This window comes from Erpetoichthys calabaricus, chromosome 5 (assembly GCF_900747795.2).
Source record: "Erpetoichthys calabaricus chromosome 5, fErpCal1.3, whole genome shotgun sequence".
Classification (NCBI taxonomy): domain Eukaryota; kingdom Metazoa; phylum Chordata; class Cladistia; order Polypteriformes; family Polypteridae; genus Erpetoichthys; species Erpetoichthys calabaricus.
The window spans coordinates 155,340,873-155,363,031 of NC_041398.2; the positions used below are offsets into that span (position 1 = coordinate 155,340,873).

The 22,159-nt window shown below is 39.0% G+C and overlaps 1 protein-coding gene across 12 annotated transcripts in view; it reads left to right on the plus strand.

Annotated features, from left to right (window-relative positions):
- adgrl3.1 (adhesion G protein-coupled receptor L3.1) overlaps positions 1–22,159 on the plus strand; it is a 1,303,645-nt gene that overhangs the window by 340,604 nt on the left and 940,882 nt on the right. The window lies entirely within an intron of this gene.

Consider the following 22,159-nt stretch of genomic DNA (forward strand, 5'->3'; position numbering starts at 1 on the left):
AGTATGTCTGATATATTAAAAAAACAATATTTTGACATTTCTTCTGTTTTTTTTTATTGTATCCTTTAATTTTGATATATATTGAGACTAATTATGTAAAAATGCTCTCTTAGATTCTGTAAATTTTAAGATCTATTAAAATGTTTTTCAGAAATCTCAAAATATGCAAAAATAATATTTAAATGTCTTCTTGATAGTTTTAAATATACAAATTTCAATTGAAGACATTTTTTTAATATATTTTTTAATAAGTGTAGTCTTATGTTTACTCTAAAAAAATATAATTTACAGGAAGTGGATTTTGTAAAAGCTCAAAAAGAATGGATGGTCATTGAATCCATCCATTACCTTTGGTTACTAAAACATTTTGTTTGTTTTTTATATGCTACTTACTCATTTCTCATTACTCATTACTCATACTCATTACCTTTAATTTTTTTAATTACATTGCAATGAATCAGTAAGATACCTGTTAAACGTTCATTGCTACATTTTTTTCAAATCAAATCCAACATCCTCTGCCCTCCTATCTGGAAAGCAATACAATCAGAAAATAAAAAAAATGAAGGAATCACTCAAAGATACTGAGGGGGCTTGCAGCAATTGAGATATGCTTAAATAATACAAAAAACTGTAATAAATGTCCACCACTCTCTACAAAGGTTTTAGAAGGTTCCTCGTAAAATAAATTTGATTTTTCGTAATTTTAAATAAAATACAAAGTCTCTTCTCAAATGCATTATGACAGATGGGCTAGATAATTTGACATGTTAGCAGTGTATATTTTATTGCAAATTACTTGTAATTGTAACTTTGGATTAGGTCCTACCTATAATGTATCTATTAGTTGCAGCTGTCACTGTATTTAGTGACATTAATAAGGGCTTTTTTTGATTTGAATAGCACTTACAAACCATCTGTAAAGTAGTTATTTATCTCTGTGCAATGCAAAATACTAAACTAACTTCACCTTGGAGACAAATGCTTTGTGAATCATTGATTAATGGTTAATAAGACCAAATCAATTTTTATTATTTACAAGAAATTATACTACCATTATCACATTCTCTTAAAATACCACACTCAACATAGATGAATAACCACTTTATTGATCATTTTTGTTATTAAAACAAAAAGATGCTTTTGTTAAGAATGATAACATAAAAGTATGTAACTAATAGATCCTTGATGATAGTACTTACACCTGGACCCTTCAACCAGGTACATTTGTTATAGTCTGAGGCAAGGGAAATGTATGTGACGTACAATTTTGAGTTGAATCAACAATGTTTCATACAAATTAATGAGAGATGCATTTTACTGATAGCTAACACTTTTTAATTATCTGAAATTCTCAATGGAGCATAACTGTAGTCTGCAATATGTAAGACATCAGCCACGTACCACCCACAGCATTACGGCATACCCACAACATCAGTCACAGAACACCCATTGTAAAATACTCACATTACAGCATTTTTATGACATCTCAGCATGTTTTCAACATAATGAGATGCCTACACCCACTGCAAGAATGAACTGACATAAAAGACAGCGTTGCTCAAGCGATACCCACTGTAGGAATTACTGCAATTTATGTTATTTGAGAAAATCATAAATGTCTTCCAGTCTTAGATGTATGCCATCTAAGCATTTTAAGCTGTTTAAATTAATGTTTCTAAAACCTTGCAGGTAAATAATACTGTTACTGTCTTGAAAGATTTTTAAATAAGTTACATTATGATAAAAGTACCAAACCATATTAGCATTCCGTGTTTCAAACAGAAAGTACTTCATTAAAACAATAATGTTAAGAAACACAATTACTTTCTTGATATACACTCCAATACATGGAAGTTATAACTAGAGATTTCCAATTAGTAAACTTACAACATGGGATATATGAATAATAAAGCGTTGATGGGGCGGCAAAGTGGCACAGTGATGAGAGACCATAACAAGGAGACAGAGGATCATGTCCTCAGTTCTCGCTGTGTAGAGTTTGCATGTTTTCCTCATGTCTGTCTGGGTTTCTTCTGGGTGCTTCGGTTTTCTCCAACAGCCCAAAGACAAGGTTGGATGAATTGGAGATGCTAAACTAGCCTGTGTGTGTTCACTCAGTGATGGACTGGTGCCCTGAGCATGTTTATTTGCTGCCCAGTGGTAAACACATTTTGGGATTGGCTTCAGGCACCTTGCAACCCTTGCCTGGATAAGCAAGTTAGGAAATGCATGTGTGGATATAGCATTAACCACATTTTTTTTCAACAATTCCCAGTCAGAAATATGTACTTATGTACTAGAACATATGTACAAAGAGATTTGTTTAGAAATGTATTGTGCCCTCCAACAAGCAAAACTTACACATGTTAAACAATGTCAAAGTCAATTTATTTAGGACATTTAAAACAACATCAGCAATGCTGTAGCCAAAGCATTTTACATAGAACATACAATAAAAATAAAATAAAAATAAATACAATAAAATATAATATAACCAATAGTAACTATGATGATAGAATTACTAGTATCACTGAAGACCATGGAAAGCTATAGAATAAAAATGCCTTCATTCTAGTTTTAAACAGATCAGTTGATGGTGCATCCTTAATGTAGAAAGGTAAAGCATTCAACAGATGAGGTGCAAAGGCTGCAAAAGCTCTGTCACCCCTAGTTTTACACTTATTATGAGGGACCACAAGAGACAACTGAACAGTAGATCTAAGCTCTGGCTGGCATATAATACATAATTTAGATAAATAGATGGAAGCATACCCATGTATTGATTTAAAAACCAGCTGCAAAATTTTAAAGTCCATTCTGAAACTAGCTGGCAGCCAGTGTAAAGAGGCTAAAATTGGAGATACAGAGGTACACTTTATTGCTCCCACCAAAAAAAGAGCAGCAGCATCCTAAACCAAATGCAAACTTTGTGTCAGTGATTTGCTGATCCCAGTTGCAGTAATGAAGCAGTGAAAAGACAAAAGCGTAAGTAACTTTTTCAAGATCCCTAGGAGATAAAAAAGCTTAACTTTGGCTAAAAGACAAAGCTGGAAAAAGCAACTCTTGACCAAAAGAATTAAGCTGTTTCTCAAAAGAGATGTTACTGTCAAAAACAACCCCAAGATTCCAAACTTGAAGTTTCTAAAAGTCCATGGAAGTCCCAAGAAGTTCAAAACCAATTTGAGCTTTCGCTGAAGGACCAACTATCAGCACCTCCATTTTATTATGATTGAGATCAAGAAAATTGTCCGTCATCCAGGATCTTAGTTCTTCAAGACAGTTGTGAAACTGATTCATTGCAGATTTCAGGTCAGGTCAGGTTGGGATCATGCACTGGTACATCGCATTACCGCACACACCACATGATGAAACAGCTCAGGATTCTGTCCTTCAGGCAGACATGTGGTCAAGTCCCACCTTCTGGAAATGACCATCTATCTGTCACGGCCAGGTGTTATGTGGGCATCCCCGTGGGCTGGTCCAGCACTTGGGTTCTCAACAATTTGGATCCTGCGAACCAGATGACCCTCGGGGAATCGAACCACATGGCTGTAGTGCCGTAACTGACACTTCCCCACAATGCAGGCAACGTGCCTCATTTGGGACTCCGTGAGCAAGCGCTCATTCGACACAAAGTCAAACAGTGGTACCCAAGGATTCTCCTAAGAGACACAGTACAGAAGGAATCCAGTCTTCGTCTCAGGTCACTGGATAAAGTCCATGTCTTGCAACCATACAGCAAGACAGGAAGCACCAGGATTCTAAAGACTTGGACCTTCGTCCTTTGGCATAGATTTCGGGAGCGCCACACACCCCATTCCTCATGACCCTCCATGATCTCCCAATCCATCTACTAACTTCACAGGAAGAGGAGACATGAATGTCACTTGGTATGACATTAAACTACATCAGGGGCCTCATGTATAAACGGTGCGTATGCACAGAAATGTTGCGTACGAACCTTTCCACGCTCAAATCGCGATGTATAAAACCTAAACTTGGCGTAAAGCCACGCACATTTCCACGGTAACTCATACCGTGGAGTACGCAATTTCTCCGCTCGGTTTTGCAGACTGGCGGCATCCAGCGTCAAAGCAGTGCTACTGTTCCTGCGTGGTCACCCTTTCTTTCTTAGATCCACATTCCTGACGCGGCTTTATAAATACACTGAAACTAACTGCATATTGTTTATTAGTGTAATGTATCTGATTGTAATTAACCTGCAGCAATATAATGGTCCAGGAAATAGCCATAGTATTCCAAATACCATAACTGCTTTAGCGTTGTAACTCTCACTGAATCTTCTTCTTCTTTCAGCTGCTCCCGTTAGGTGTTGCCACAGCAGATCACCTTTTTCCATATTACTCTCACTGCACCACTCGGAGTATTTATATCACTGTATCTGAGTGGGGACTCACAGCAGCAGCTGATCGGAAAGAGAATTATTGGTACACAGCATGAAGCAGACGCTGCCTCAGCCACGGCAAAACGCTTCAGAGACTTCCCTGTACGGACTTCGCAGTTTAGAAAAAGTTTCATCCCAAGAACTCTAAACGCACTCAATCAGTCCATCAAGTGCTCCTTGTAGAACTGTTTGTACTTATAAGTACAATTACCTCACTGTAAACTTGCACTACAGTTATAATATTGCACAACCTGCGCCACTTTATGAAGCGTGTATTTACATATGATGACGATATTTTTTTTAAGATGAAATGCAGCAAAAAATGTTGATTATATTATACAGCTAAAACTTTAACTTCATTTAAATAATCTGTATTGTTAATAATTAAACATGTGAGGACACGGTGCCGCAGCGCTAGCTAGTTCAGGGATTGTTCCTGCATTGCGTTGTATTCTTGCGCTGACGCGACACTGGAAAGATAGACGGATAGAATAATTAAACATGTACTACGAAGATATTTCAATGTTCCTTAAAAGTTTTGAAGAATCGCGTTCTAAGCTTACAGATGGCTTAACGTCTATTACAGAGCTGATTGTGTGACGATTGGGCATTTGGAGAAAGAAAAGTTAGGACAGGAATTGGGGGTTAGTATGTTTGAAAGAGACAGTACTTCTGTAATAAATTATTTAATCGAAGGTTGCACATGGCGCAGCAAGACTCTTGCATGAGATATGAACAATCACTGCGCCACTGTGTTCCCATGTTTAATAACATGCTTTCATTCCTATCATCATGAAAATGATATCAAGTATAGATCTCAGTATTTTAATTATTCAGAGAGCTGTAATATCACGAATGTAATGGATTCTGTGTCCTGTCGGAGAAAGAGAAAGAACGGAAGCGCGTAGTGATTCACACACATAGGGCACATAGAAGATCAAATACAGAACAAAGCATTTAACGTGCTACTTGAGAAACTAGTAAAATAAACGATTTTAAGATGAAGTTTATGATGTTCTACTTTAATGGCAAAATAAACTACGTGATTAAAGTGGAAATTTCGAGATTAAAGTTGACATTTCGTGCTTTTTTCCCCACTGTGTGCCTATTTGTTTTGTCTGTACCCTAATAAGCTTTCATATGACACTCAGACGGTGGGCTACGACTCGCCTTTTCACGGCGACTTTGATATGTGATTTCTTTTTTATTTTGGGCACTGTGCGACTTTGTGAACTTGGATCTTTCGAGTTTCTCCGACACTCTGTCACTCGATCAACTTTCTTTTGTTGATTATACCACTGTTTAAACCAACAAATAGTACGTTTTTCCTTTGCCTCCACTTGGTATTCGCCGAAATTCTTATATTTTCCCCCGTGCTTTTCCCATTGTCTTTTCACAGAAGGCTATTTATATTGATTTGCATATTCAAAGAGGCGTAATTCTGGGAGGAGTTGGGGCGGGACAGAAGGCGCGTGCACGTGCGTTACTTTTCACGCTGATCGGGATTTATGTAGTGGAAGAACGTGAAAGTTTGTGTGTGTACAGATTCCTGCATCTGGATTTTTCTGTGCGTACGCACATTCCCGCATTTGTGCTTACGCCATGTTATAGTGTGAGTTCTACGCACGCCGTTATACATGAGGCCCCTGGTCTTGCAAGCTGTCCTCCAACTTGCAGGGAAATCATGGGGATTGGTGGTAGGACTGGCATTCCAGAAACCATAAAAAAACTTCACACAGCTCTGAGATGACAGACAGGACTCCTTTCTGCTCAATGCGGGAGTAGCTCTGCTGCAGCAGCTCATACAAAGGATGCTCGCATTATGAAGGGAATGGAGGAAAGCCCTTGGGAGCCCATCCCCGGAAAAGTCAAAACTGTCTGAGAGCCAATGGGGTCAGGCCTGTTGGAGATCAGAACTGGTGTGGTGCTGAGGCACCTAATTTGAGGCGGCCCATCCGGGTAGGCGTGAGGAACATCTTGTCTCTCCGGCATGATGATCATCATCTTCATTGCAGAGTTGCACACAGGAATATAAATATAAAAGCATAACAAGACTGATAACATAACTATATAAAGACCTATAAATACCTGGGAGTGCAGCTGGATGATAAATTAGACTGGACTGCCAATACTGATGCTCTGTGTAAGAAAGGAGAGAGCCAGTTATACTTCCTTAGAAGGCTGGCGTCCTTCAACATCTGCAATAAAATGCTGCAGATGTTCTATCAGACGGTTGTGGCGAGCGCCCTCTTCTACGCGGTGGTGTGCTGGAGAGGCAGCATTAAGAAGAAAGACGCCTCACGCCTGGACAAACTGGTGAGGAAGGCAGGCTCTATTGTTGGCATGGAGCTAGACAGTTTGACATCTGTGGCAGAGCGACGGGCACTCAGCAGGCTCCTATCAATTATGGAAAATCCACTGCATCCACTAAACAGTGTCATCTCTAGACAGAGGAGCAGCTTCAGCGACAGACTGCTGTCACTGTCCTGCTTCACTGACAGACTGAGGGGATCGTTCCTCCCCTAAACTATGCGACTCTTCAATTCCACCTGGGGGGGTAAACGTTAACATTATATAAAGTTATTGTCTGTTTTTACCTGCATTATTATCAATCTTTAATTTAATATTGTTTTTTGTATCAGTAAGGTGCTGCTGGAGTATGTGAATTTCCCCTTGGGATTAATAAAGTATCTATCTATCTATCTATCTATGAAAAGAAACATTAAACTTCCTAAAAATGGCTCCTATAGAATGAAGATATATAGAGAATAAAATAGGACCCAAAATGGATCCCTGAGGAACATCACATTTAACAGGAGCAATAGACAAAAAAGAAGAATTGAGAGCCACTGAAAAATGTCTACCAGTAAGATATGACCGGAACAAATGAAGAGCAACCCTTTGATCCCCACTAGAAGCTAAAGCCGCAACAGCATGATCTCATGATCAATAGTGTCAAAAACGTCTAAAAGATCTAGAAGTCAATAATAAAACAAATGTCATTAAATAATTTTAGGACCATAGTCTTAACCCTTTGATAATGCCTAAAGTCGGGTTGGTTGATCTCATATAAATTATTAGAGTTAAGATGATTAACACCCATACTAATAAGAATCATTTATAGATGCTAACAATAGTGGGCCAGGACATAAAATGCCTCCAGTAAAAGTTATCTTGGAACAACATCAACAGAAAGTAGGTGTTAATATGTCAATAATACTTTTCAGCTGTGAAAGTGATACAACATCAAAGGAGTCCAAAACAGTATCACGATTGACAACAGGAACTACATAGCCAGTTGGTACAATGCCAGAGAGATAATATTGATTTTACTGACAAAAAATGAAACAAGCTGCTCACATGAATGAATAGTACTATTTAAACCCATCTCTGAACAGGGGTGAACTGCTGCATTAATTGCCTTAAATAAGACAGGAATGACAAATTGGAGAAACAGCCATGTTTATATTTCTTTGCCTCCTGGAAGTTAAACAGATAAATTCTAAAATTCTGCGCAGATATTGTCAGCTTGTCTTTCTTCCATCATCGTTCAGCAATCCTAAAGGCATGCTGCAGCTGCTGTGTGGTGTCATGGAACCATGGAACTCATCTTCACTTTTGGCAGCGAATTTTGAGAGGGGCAGACTAAAACCATTTTACAAGATGAATTAAAAGCTAAAGCAGAGTTGTCAATAAATCACACTGGTCTTGTTGATCCAAACTGGTACAATCAGATATAACAGAAGAATTTAAAATATGAGACTAGCATGGGACACAGCTAAAAATTATTTAGCTCCACAGATTTTTATAAGGTTTCCAAAAAAGTGCTAAAAATAAAACTTGTTCAAAAACTAATTTGGATACAGTTTAGGAAGCATAGCCATTTATTGATTTGTTTGCTCCATCAACGCTTTCATGACTAAAAGCTGTATATGTGAAATACAGTATGCCATGGCCACATAAATTGACTGTGGCAGCCTTGAGATTTACAAAATTCAACATTTTTAAATAAGTTTAAAGTTTTAGACAATAGTGATTAATTTGTAACAAGTCTGATATGGATAACAACATTAAACTAGTATGCAAAGCAGTTTTAAGACAACTTTCAAGTCAACATAAAAACTTAAGTTTTTTCTATCTATCTATCTATCTATCTATCTATCTATCTATCTATCTATCTATCTATCTATCTATCTATCTATCTATCTATCTATCTATCTATCTATCTATCTATCTATCTATCTATCTATCTATCTATCTATCTATCTATCTAAAATTGTAACGCTTTTCTTTCTGTCACACAAAAATCCACGCACCCCTAGCCTTTGAAGCTTGGTCTTAGTCTTACTTGACAGCTTATGCCATGACACATATAATGTGGCCCCTGATTTTCATGAGTGTGGGATGGCACCATTGACATTGGTATTCAAGTGTTTCTCATGGCTGGCACAAATGTGGCAGACCACATTACCTTACAGGCTATGCATGGCTATATGTGCCTCTGTGTTACTACCAACATGTTCAGCTGACTGATGACAGTGCTGGTATGACACAAAATGGGCTTGATGTCCCTCTCAGAGCTGCTAGAAAGGCAGTAATGCACCAGAAGTCATAGGTCAGATTCAAAACCAGCTTTGCAAACTTGAGACCGGGACTGCTTGCTTTCAAAAGCTTTTTGAAAACTAAATGCACAGCTTGCTTTGCCGTGCATTTAAGCCATATACCAAACAGGATAAGAAACTTTCTGATGTGATGATATGCAGATCCTCTTCATTGTTCATGTAAGATTATGAAAGAATAGAATAAACCCAGATTTTCTCTATAACTCAAGGAAAAGTTGTTTTTTTTTAAATTTACTAGAAACAAACTAACATAAGACTGTGCTTTTCAGTGAGCAAAAGTAATAACAAACTTTTATTTTTTGGTTAGCAGACCCATTGTAGAATAATTAAATAATAATTTTACTCTTTTATGCCAAAATTTTTACCAGTTTTTTGCTTTGAATGAATCAACTTTAAATCATCTTTACAACATTACCACACAATGCTATTGATAATGTCCTAGTAATAAAGAGTTCAGCAAGAATCTCTTCATCGCCATAATATAATCTCCACTCCATGCCCCTCCCCCTCCCCCCATACTGCAGGTGCTTTCCTCGGTTCATATACCTAAGCCTTTACAACTTGAAGACAAATTACAGAAAAACACAAACTACAATCACAAACAAATATCATCCAGCTTCCAGAACCTTGCAAGATAGCTGAGTGTGTAATAATTTTGCAAGTGTGTCTTATAGATATCCTGAACAGAAGGCAACTGGGTTCTGGAAATATTTTGGATGGCCTTCCCCAATCTCCAGTGAGTCAAGCATGTGTGACCTACCAGGATGTGATGCTGCCCTGAAGATGGACTTCATTGTGCACTTGTTAGACATCTGAGGAAGTAAAGACATTGGTGAATTTGACAATAGTCGAAATGTGCTCTTCCCACTTCAGGTCATTAGTGATATTCACTACAAGAAATTTAAAGCTGCTCAGCCTCTCCATAGCATCCCCTCAAATACAGATGGTAGTGTAACCTGCTTTCTTAAGTGACCTTAGTTTTGCTAACATTAAGTGTAAGATAGCTTTCCTGGGTCCAATGAGTCAGCAGGTAGCCGTATTTTAAGCTGTCTCAACAATGCTGGTGATCAGGCCTATGATGGCAGTGCCATAGGCAAATTTAACATTGCCATTGTGTCTGATCACATACTATCCAGTGGAGTACCTGTATTTTTTTTTATATTGAGGGTCATCGTAGAGGAAGGGAGGCTGCTGATCTGCAAAGTTGTGGTCTGTTGGTTAGGAAGTTTAAATTATAGTGTAGTGGGTCGCTGTAAGTACTATATGTTGGAGTTTGGCAAGCACCTTTACTAGTACAACATTTCTAAATGTTAAGCTATAAATTGGACTCTGGGGAGCTGATTTTAAATTATTCAGATGTGCTAGGATGGTATGGAGTGTAAGAGATAAAACTAATTGCTGTAGCAGTGTGCATCTTGAAGCTGGTGAAAATAAACAACATTTTGTACTAACTTAAACCTGCTAATGAACAATCAAATAATACAGAGTTAATGTTATAAAATGAGTGTCCACAGACGTCATACAGATATGCATAAAAAGACATGTAAATTATAAATACATGGAAGAAAGGATGGACGACCACTGAATTTGGGACATGGGGCAGAAAAGGAATCAAATAAGACAAAAAAGATCTGGATGGCAGAGGGGGCACTGCCCTTCATTTGCCATACTCAGACAAGTGCCCCAGGAGCTGATCTTTACAAACCCATGCCTTCTGGCATTAACAGCCCTGACAGTGACTCGATTCCTGGCAGTTAAGCGAACACTTGTATATTTTGAAACTTGAAACATAAATGAGCATTGTGAAATACAGCCAATGATGCATTTGAACATATATGAATATACAAAATATGTTGCCTCTATAGGTAATGCAATTTCACATTTATGCAATTTGGAATTAAAGTATCAGTATTACAAACTTTGTCATATTCTACTAAGTATTATTTTAAAACAGAAAGATTTGTTAATACAGAACCATGATAAAATTAATCTAAATTTAATCAAAGCTAATTTTGCAACAGGTGAAATAGTACACAGTATACTTTTTTGTCAAAGATAATGCAGTTTTGGTCAGTGAGTGTCCAGTTTTGTGTCAAATTATCATAGTGTACAACTTTTTAGATGTATTTCTGAGGACCAAGGCTACTATTGTAAATCTAAAACAAAACTGAAAAATAAAAATTATTGAAAGATTTTTTTTTTTTTGTAGGGGCGGCACGGTGGCGCAGTGGGTAGCGCTGCTGCCTCGCAGTTGGGAGATCTGGGGACCTGGGTTCGCTTCCCGGGTCCTCCCTGCATGGAGTTTGCATGTTCTCCCCGTGTCTGCGTGGGTTTCCTCCGGGCGCTCCGGTTTCCTCCCACAGTCCAAAGACATGCTGGTTAGGTGGATTGGCGATTCTAAATTGGCCCTAGTGTGTGCTTGGTGTGTGGGTGTGTTTGTGTGTGTGTCCTGCGGTAGGTTGGCACCCTGCCCAGGATTGGTTCCCTGCCTTGTGCCCTGTGTTGGCTGGGATTGGCTCCAGCAGACCCCCGTGACCCTGTGTTCGGATTCAGCGGGTTGGAAAATGGATGGATGGATGGAAGATTTTTGTAAACTGAAAAGAAATAATAAAAATTAGATAAACACTAAAACAACACAAAACGATTACAGGAACTGAAATAAAGTAATAAATTTCAAAAATATTTTCAGTTTTCACGATCATTTCTCTGTGGTAGAATCCATTTTTTCATTTTTCATAAAATTACTGGCCTGCCCTGTAGCTGGTAAAATTCAGTATATAAATTTTCTCTGAGTGAGACGGCATTATCGATCAACATGCAAGGTGTTAGAGCAGTGTATGTTGTGTGCTGCACTGTCTAAGGGTAAAAATCCAATACAGGAACCCTTAATGTTCACCTAAATAGTCATCGTAAATTAACCTACAAATGTACACCTGGGCAAAGGAAAAGAGAAGCTGAAATTCACGAACAATCATAGCACATATGCAAGTTCAGCTGCACATAATACAAGACAGCAAGTCGTGATAGCATGTTTGCTCAGGGCAACAGCTTGAGGAGCAAACTTGGTTGAACACTAAAAAACGCAAAGAACCACAAGTAAACCTATTTATTGAAATTGGTATGTCTTTAAGACTATATGCTATGCCATCTTACAGAAAATGTGTTTATTCTCTTGACATTCAATTTAACATGCCTTGTACTGCAAGAATAAATGCACTCCTTGTACATAAAATTGATACAGCTACACAGTATATTTAAAATCGATACAGCTACACAGTATATTTAAGAAATTATCAAACAAGCACGGAAAGTAACCATGTACACAGATGATGTGAAAAGGGTCTGACAGCTTACTTTTTGGGAATCTCTGCATGCCTTTACTATACACCAACAAACCAAACTCATCATGCTTTGTTATGTTTACATTGCATATGTAATCCGCACATGGGAGCAGCTTTGGCATATGCCGTCAACCATACTCTGGATGAATGGGACATACCAGAGAAAAAGGTTATGATGATAATCACACATAATGGAGCAAGCAGAGTAAAAGCTTTACATATCTGTGGAAAGTGCAGAGGTGAGGAAACTATTATACAGTGATCCCTCACTATATCGCGCTTCGCCTTTCGCGGCTTCACTCTATCGCGGATTTTATATGTAAGCATATTTAAATATATATTGCAGATTTTTTGCTGGTTCGCGGATTTCTGCGGACAATGGGTCTTTTAATTTCTGGTACATGCTTCCTCAGTTGGTTTGCCCAGTTGATTTCATACAAGGGACGCTATTGGCAGATGGCTGAGAAGCTACCCAGCTTACTTTTCTCTCTCTCTCTCTCTCTCTTGCGCTGACTTTTTCTGATCCTGACGTAGGGGGATTGAGCAGGGGGGCTGTTTGCACACCTAGACGATACGGACGCTCGTCTAAAAATGCTGAAAGATTATCTTCACGTTGGCTCCCTTCTGTGCAGCTGCTTCGTGAAGTGACATGCTGCATGGTGCTTCGCATACTTAAAAGCACGAAGGGCACGTATTGATTTTTTTATCTGTCTCTCTCTCTCTCTCTCTCTCTCTCTCTCTCTCTCTCTGCTCCTGACGGAGGGGGTGTGAGCTGCTGCCTTCAACAGCTTTGTGCCGCTGTGCTTCGCATACTTAAAAACCAAACAGCCCTATTGATTTGTTTGCTCCTTTGAAGAGGAAGATATGTTTGCATTCTTTTAATTGTGAGACTGAACTGTCATCTCTGTCTTGTCATGGAGCACAGTTTAAACTTTTGAAAAAGAGACAAATGTTTGTTTGCAGTGTTTGAATAACGTTCCTGTCTCTCAACAACCTCCTGTGTTTCTGCGGAAATCTGTGACCCAAGCATGACAATATAAAAATAACCATATAAACATATGGTTTCTACTTCGCGGATTTTCTTATTTCGCGGGTGGCTCTGGAACGCAACCCCCGTGATGGAGGAGGGATTAATGTATTTGACAACTGAGATACAGGTATATAAGGCTGTATGTTACATTAAGGTTTTTCTATTTTCCTTTATGTCTGGGGAAATGTGTACATTTTTAATGTGAAGCAAAATAACCTCTTGTATATGGCAAATCCTAGTTAGTTTCTAGCAAAATTAACTTGCTTGTTTAGAAAGAATACGAACAGAATGATAATTTTACATAACTATATAGACAACTGAAGGCAGTGGTTGCGCTGCTGCCTCGCAGTAAGGAGTCCTGGGTTCGCTTCCCGGGTCCTCCCTGCGTGGAGTTTGCACGTTCTTCCGTGTCTGCATGGGTTTCCTTCAGGTGCTCCGGTTTCCTCCCACGGTCTAAAGACATCCAGGTTAGGTGCATTGGCAATCCTAAATTGTCCCTAGTATGTGCTTGGTGTGTGGGTGTGTGTGTGGGCCCTGCGGTTGGCTGGCGCCCTGCCCGGGGTTTGTTCCTGCTTTGCGTCCTGTGCTGGCTGAGATTGGCTCCAGCAGACTCCTGTGACCCTGTGTTTAGGATATAGCGGGTTGGATAATGGATGGATGGATATAGACAACTACTGTATATATAGACTATACATAGACAATGGAAGGTTTTATTTTTATTCATTATAAATTGGCATGTTAAATAAATATTTTGAACACTATTAAAAACTTTAATGTATAAGGTAGAAATACATGTACAGTATTACTGAAATAATTTAGGGGAGTTTATGGAAAAAAAGATAGAAAAAGTTTTTCACAAAATTCTTGTTAGCCTCAGACATATTGGAATATCTGCCACCCTTGCAAATAACTTACTGTGATTAAACATAAGAGGGCGAAATGTGCACATACCTCAACAAATATTTTGTATTAGAAAACTGATAATAGGAAAGTGGAGCCTATGTGTCTTTTTTCATTAGAACATCAGAACAATCTAGATAAGAACAGACCATTCAGCCCAACAAAGCTTGCCAGTCCTATCCACATAATTCTTCTAAAAAAACATCAAGTCTAGTTTTGAAAGTCCCTAAGTCTTATCGTCTACCATGCTGCTTGGTAGATTATTCCAAGTGTCTATGGCTCTCTGTGTAAAGAAAAACTTCCTAATGTTTGTGCAAAATTTTCCCTTAACAAGTTTCTAACTGTGTCCCCGTCTTCTTAATGAACTGATTTTAAAATAACAGTCACGATCGACTGTACTAATTCCTTTCATAAATATAAACACTTCAGTCATATCACCTCTTAATCTTCATTTGCTTAAACTGAAAAGTCTCACTCTATCTTCATAATAAATCCCTGTCGCCATTCTGTAGACCTTTTCTAGCGTTGCTATGTCTTTTTTGTAGCCTGGAGACTGTAACTGTACACAGTACTCCAGATGCGGCTTCACTAGTGCATTATAAAGCATGAGCATAACCTCCTTGGACTTAAACTCCACACATCGTGCTATATAACCTAACATTCTGTTTGCCTTCTTAATGGCTTCTAAACGATGTCGTGAAGTTGATTGTGTACTGCCACTATGACTCCCAAATCTTTCTCATAAGGTGTACTCTCAATTTTCAGACCTCACATTGTGTATTCAAACCTAACATTTTTACTTTCTATGTGTAATACATTACATTTACTGACATAAAATTTCTTCTGCCACAACAAGCCTGTCTGCTGTCCAAGTCCTTCTGTAATGATTTAGCGGATTCCAAATTACCTGCCAATCCATTTATCTTGGTATCATCATTATCTTGGTATCGATGGTATCATCGGGGCGGAGTGGTGGCTCTGAGGCTAAGGATCTGTGCTGGTATCCCGAAGGTTGCCGGTTCGAATCCCCGTCACTGCCAAGAGAGATCCTACTCCACTGGGCCCTTGAGCAAGGTCCTTAACCTGTAATTGCTCCAGGGGCGCTGTACAATGGCTGACCCTGCGCTCTGACCCCAAGGAGTATGTGAAAACTAACAAATTCCTAACAAAGGCGAAATAAAAAACAAAAAAGAACAAAAAAAAAAAAACTTAACCAGCTTGTTATTTATATTCCTATCTAAATTATTTATTTATTTATTAAAAATAGCAGCGGCCCTAGCCCTGACCCCTTTGGAACACCACTCTTAACATCAGCCAATTCTGATAAAGTTTATTGCACCATCACCCTCTGCTTCCTGTGTAAGAGCCAATTCTGCACCCATCTATAAACATCACCCTGAACTCCCACTTCTTTTAGTTTGATGCCCAACTTCTCATGTGGCACCTTATTAAATGCTTTCTGAAAGTCAAGATAAATAATATCATATGCTCCACTTTGATCATATCCTTCTGTTGCTTCCTCATAGAATTCCAGCATGTGAGTAAAACAAGACCTCCCTCTTCTGAACCCATGCTGATTGTTCAGAGAAACTCCTGTACTTGCCATATTCTGCACAATTTTATGCTTAATAATTCCTTGTGATGCATGTTAAGCTCACTGACCTATTGTTGCTTGGATCTGCCCAGTCACCCTTTTTATATAATAGGATAATATTTGCCATTTTCCAGTCCTCCACAGTGCGCAGTAACTTCGTAAAGATATGTGTCAAGGGTTTATATATGTACTGTGGCATGCGGCTGGGGGTGGTACCCAGCTGGGACGCCCAGGAGGACTGGAGGAGGGCTTGCGCCTCCTCCAGACCATGAGGGGGCGACTGCCCTGGTTGCTTTGGGGACCACGGGTACAGAGCTTTGAAGCTCAGCCCTGTAGGGGCCCGTGGTCACCGCCAGGGGGCGCCCCGATGCCTACGGAGCCCTGGACCTCAGCACTTCCACCACACCCGGAAGTGCTGGGGGGAAGAGGATCGGGGACACCCGGAGTGTTTCCGGGTACGCAGCCGGCACTTCCACCACACTGGGGAGTGCCGGCGGAAGATTGTCGGGAGGCACCTGGAGCACATCCGTGTGGCTATAAAAGGGGCCACCTCCTTCCATTCGAGGGCTGGAGTCGGGTGGGAGAGGACAGAGCTCGGAGGAGAAGAGTGGAGGCGGACCAGAAGAGAGACGAGGCATTGTGAAAGGGCCTGGGCTTGTGGGGTGATTGGTGCTGCAGCACTGGGTTGTGCATGATCATTATTTATAAATACTTGTTATTAAACGTGTGTTGGGTGACAAAATGATGTCTGCCTGCCTATGTCCGGGCTGCTTTCCACAGTACTCACTAGCCTCTTTAATATATGGGTAAAATTTAGTTGATCCTGGTTATTTGAAGGGCCGGCCCTAACAATTGAGGGGCCCTATGCAAAACGGATTGCGCGGGGCCCAGTCGGGGTAGGGATAAGGATAATAAGTGAAAATTAAGATTTTGTATTAGAAAATAAATTCGTCTTTGCATTTTATTCATTCTTTACTAAGTACAAAATCACGATCAAATTAACTTTACTTTACGAGCCTTGCGTGTAGCGAAGTCATACAGTATATCATCAAAATTTTGTTTCCTACATAGATCACGCATAGCTGACGCCTCATTTGCTTCCTTCTTCTTTTTCTTTTCCCAGCCAGATGCATATTTTCTACCAACGTCTCTTGACCTTTTAGGTAATTTTCTATCCATCTCACACCAAAAATCTGCAAAATATAGCAGAATAAAAAAAATGAAAAATGAACAAAATAAAGTATTTACTGATTTATTACATCGTTATTGCATTTGATTACGTGATTTAACATTTGAACGACAATTTGCATTTGATTATGTCATGTTTGCATTTGATTACGAGTAAATAAAATTTAAAAAAATACCTTAAGTCTACCAATTTAGGGGAACTTGAGGTAAGATAAACCACTTTTTAAAATTCCTTGTCAAATCCACATTTTTTGCTTTTTACCAGTAATTTTCAGTCAAATTATTGTTAATGATCTGCATATGCATGCGCTTGTCGCTTAGGGATGAATCGGTACGTTTTGAGCAAGTGTTTGTGAAAAAAAATTTTTTTTATCTTACCCCTACTACGGGTAAGATGAAACAATCGTTTGGGTAGACGAATCACATTATTTTATTTTGTAACACTATCTTAAACATTTGAAATGAGAGACTATTCATAAAACAAATTGTATAAAGATACAAGTTGACGTGCCGATGATTCTATGGCTGACTGTTAACATAGGGTGGGTTATCAATGTACAGGATCTTCGAATTTTATACAACGCTTGTTTCTGAGGAACAAGCTTTACTCACCGGTGAAAAAATCTTCGTCTGGCAGAAAAGAGAAAATTTAAACCACTGCCGGTAAATTTCAAACTATTCATCCAAAAAATCGATAACATCATCTCCATAAATAGCTCCTCCTATTTGATTGGTTTCACTGAGCTGAGCCATCATAAGGTTAAGAACGGTGTCTGTTTCATCTTACCCCAAGTTCCCCTAAATGACGAGTTTAGAGATAAAGCACCCGAGCAGCTACAATTTTTTTTCAATTTTATTTACTTGTCGTAATCACTTGAAACAACGACGTAATAGATAAAAAACACTGTAAAAACATAAAAACAGAATAAACACGCTGATCTATACATGATTATAAGTTATAATGGTTTAATTTAATAATTTACACCTAGAATTAGCGCAGGGCCTATGAAAGTGCGGGGCCCACTGCGGCCGCATAAGTTGCAGTGGCCTAAGACCGGCCCTGGTTATTTGTTTGATTTCAGCCTATTTAATCTGAGCAGTATTTCCAAATCCTTCAGTACCTCCTTAGTAGTCACGTTTACTGCTGGGAGGTTATCCACTTGTTCACTTGTGAAGTTTAGAGCATCTGCTATTTCACTGTCTGTATCTTTTAATTCCCATTTACTACGCCCGATGCACTTCTCCTCCTCTTGACTGTTGTTTTACTACTAAAATACTGAAGGAATTTCTTAGGTTCATCTTTTGCCTTATCTGCTGTATTTCTCTCCAACTGTGTTTTATCCTCCCTAATTCCCTTCTTAATGGTTGCCCTCATGTTCATCATCTAATACACCCTGCGATTCACTTTGGAGTTATCAGTCTTATATGCCTTAAACAGCTGTTTTTTTGTGTTGCAGATTCTTTTTTAACTCGTTATTAACCCACGGCAGAGTTTTTAAAAATTTCCTGTTAAATCCAATTTTAGTTATGTACTTGTCCTGCATTGCATGTAAAACATTGTTAAACCTGTTACACTGCTCCTTGACTGTCACTGCACTTAAAAGCTTATCCCAGTCTCTCCTCCTTAGACTTTGCCGCATCTCCTCAAAATTTGCCCTACCAAAGTTAAACTTAACAATTTTAGTCTTTGCATCTGCACTCTTACAAATCACTGATAACTGTATTATATTATTATCACTTGACCCTAGTGGTTCAATCACCTCTACACCCTCAATTCGATTCTGATTATTACAAAATACTAAATCCAGACAAGCTTCACTCCACGTTGGTGCTTAACATACTTCGTTAAAAACTGATTGCTTTTAAAAACTCCTCTTCTTGTGCTCCACCATTTGCAAGGTTATCCCAGTTAATATTTGAATAATTAAAGTCCCCCATGACTATAATATCCCCCTGTAAAATTTTTAATATTACTAAAAAGATGTGTGTTGAAATTACTGTCTGTATTGGGTGGTCTATAACACACTCCTAGAATAAGGCCTTTTTCCATAATGCTTTCCAGGTGAAGCCATATGCCCCCACTAAGGTGGAGCTCATTGTCCAACTGAAGAGGGCTTTTGTTTAAATTTTGTTTCACATAAACAGCAACCCCACCTCCTTTTCTGTTCAGTCTATCATTCCTAAAAAAATGTATATCCCTCTATGTTATACTTATCCCCATCTTTCTTATTTAGCTAGGTTTCTGTTATTGCTATAATATCATAATTATGCTCTGCTACATACAACTCCATCTGTTGTCTATTTGTATGTTCAGTAACGAGTTAAATTTATATTGATCTCGATTGACATTCCTGTTGCTGGTAATTTCCAGTAGAATCTTAGTGGGTGGGATTTTAGAGGGGAAAAAGGAAGTTCTTAAAAAAGGCATTTTGTCCTGTTACTGAGAGAACCCAATGAAAAACTGACATGATTTTACAGTTATTAAAAACTAGTTAAGAATTATTTGTCAACGTCTGTGTGTCATCAATCGATATTATATCATCTCACCACCTTATCAGCAAGACCACCTTATCAGTTCTGCTCCACAACCTGGTACCTAACTCTTTGAATTTGGATCGCAGAATTGACAGAATATCATTATGTATGTCATTTGTTCCAACATGGACAATTACAACTGGATCCACCCCGCTGTGGCCAAGAGCCTATCCACCTTCCCAGGTAAGTCCCCCACCTGTGCACCTGGAAGGCAACACACCATGCAAGACTCTCTGTCTCTGGAGCAAACCTGCACTTCAGTCCACCTAATGATTGAATCCCCACTTATCACTACCTGTCTCTTTCTGGGAACCGGTTTTGAAGTAGCCTGTTGGGGCTCCTCATTCCTGCCTACCACCTCAGAATTATCAGAGACATCATCCAGCTTCACAAGGACCTGAAAAGAGTTTGACACTTCTAATTCTGAGATCGATGCCCCTTGGACAGTGTCCCTTTACCTTACGCCTTGTGACTGTGACCTACCTATCTGTACCTGTCTGGCCTGGAATCTCTTCCTGTGTCACATTAGGGGTGCACACTATCTCTCTAAAGGACACTTGGGCCAGGTCCGACAATTCTCTTCTACAACACAGGCAAGCCAACTCCTCTTCCAGTTCAGCAATCCTGAGCTCGAGGTGCTGGATCAGCTGACATCTCCTGCAGATATAGCCCTCATCTAAAAAATCCAGCATCCAACAGGATTTGTTGAATGCATATTCTCATAGTGTGGACAGTTGTCGTCTGGATTGCAAAACATAATTATCACTTCAGAGCACTGTTTTTTTTTTTTATTTGAAAATTAACAGAAAGACGTATGACCAAATTGTTCTAACAATCAGGTTCTGTTTTGTATTAATGTTATGGTGGGATTTAGTAAATTGTACAACTGAGAAAAGTACATATTGTTTACTTTATATACATATTAATTTTGGATTGATAATTAAATATACAAGTAAGTAAAAAGTGCAGTTTGTTTCACACAAGTGATAATAAAGTATAAGTGTCATTTAAAATGTATTTATATTCATTTTATTCACTTAAAATTTGTTCATATTCAGTATATGGTGTTATGCTTGTTTGGTTTTAAGAGAACATACCTATAGATTTATCTGCTGACATTAAAGAAACATTATTTCCAAACCTATGAAGTCTGCAGTTCTCTCATTATGGCTTAAAATTCACTTCCATCACTTTAACCATACCATTATTACTAAAAGTAAAACTCAAATTAATATTTATAAAAATAAAATAAAAATGTCTTTGTGAAATAAGAACTAAATTAGAACTAAAAATCCAACATGAACATCAACTAAATTAAGTTAAAACTAGAAAATAAGATCAGTAGTAACATAAAAATAGAAAATAGTGTAAAAAGGTAAACTATAATAACCTTGGTCCCAAAACAGGCTTCACCCTGTGTTGTTGTTTTAACGTACTGTGTTATAAAACAGCCGCTGATTACTTCTAAAAACTCCTGCTCTTGTGCTCCACTATTTGCAAGGTTATCCCAGTTAATATTTGGGTAGTTAAAGTCCCCCATAACTATAATATCCCACTGTAAACTTTCTTTTTTTAATATTACTAAAAAGATGTGTGCTTTGGATGGTCTATACCACAATCCTAAAATAAGCCCTCTTTTCCCTAATGCTTTCCAGGCAAAGCCACCTATCCTTCCTAAGATGGGGCTCATCATCCAACTGATGAACTGAATAGGACTTGTGTTTAAATTCTGTTTGACCTAAGCAGCAACCCCACCTCCTTTTCTGTTCTGCTTATTCTTCCTAATAAATGTGTATTCTTCTATGTTATACTCATCCCATGTCAGGTCAGGTCAGGTTGGGGAGCGTGCACTGGTACAGTGCGTTGCTGCACCCACCAAACGAAACAACTCAGGATCCCGATTGGTAACCCACCAGACAGACATGCAGCCCAGTCCCATCTATCTGCAGCAGGCACGTGTAACGTGGGCATCCCCTTGGCCTCGTTTAGCTGCTTGGATCCTCAACAGTGATTCTGTGAGCCTGATCACCCTTGGGGGAATCGCTGCACATGGCTGTAGTGCCATAACTGACATTCCCTCACAATGCAGGCAATGTGCCTCATTTGGGATTTCGTGAGTAGCTGCTCCTTTCACACAAAGTCTAACCAGCGGTAACCCAAGAATTCTCTGAAGAGACACAGTACCAAAGGAGTCCAGTCTTCATCTCAGGTCACTGGATAGCGTCCATGTCTGGCAACCATATAGCAAAACAGAGCACCATGCACCCCTTTCCAGCAACCTCATGACTCCCAATGCTCCATCTGCTGACTTCACAGGAAAATTCACCAGAGACATGAATGACACTGCCAAGGTAAGTAAACCTTTTGACACGATCGATATTCTCTCTTTAGACAGACACATTGCTGATGGCTGTGCCCAAGAAGTCATTAAAGGCCTGGATCTTGGTTTTTATCAAGGACTCTTGCAAGCCCAGATGCACAGACTACTTGCTCAGTCTGCCGAGAGCCCTGATTAGAGCATTCATTGACTCTGTGAAGATC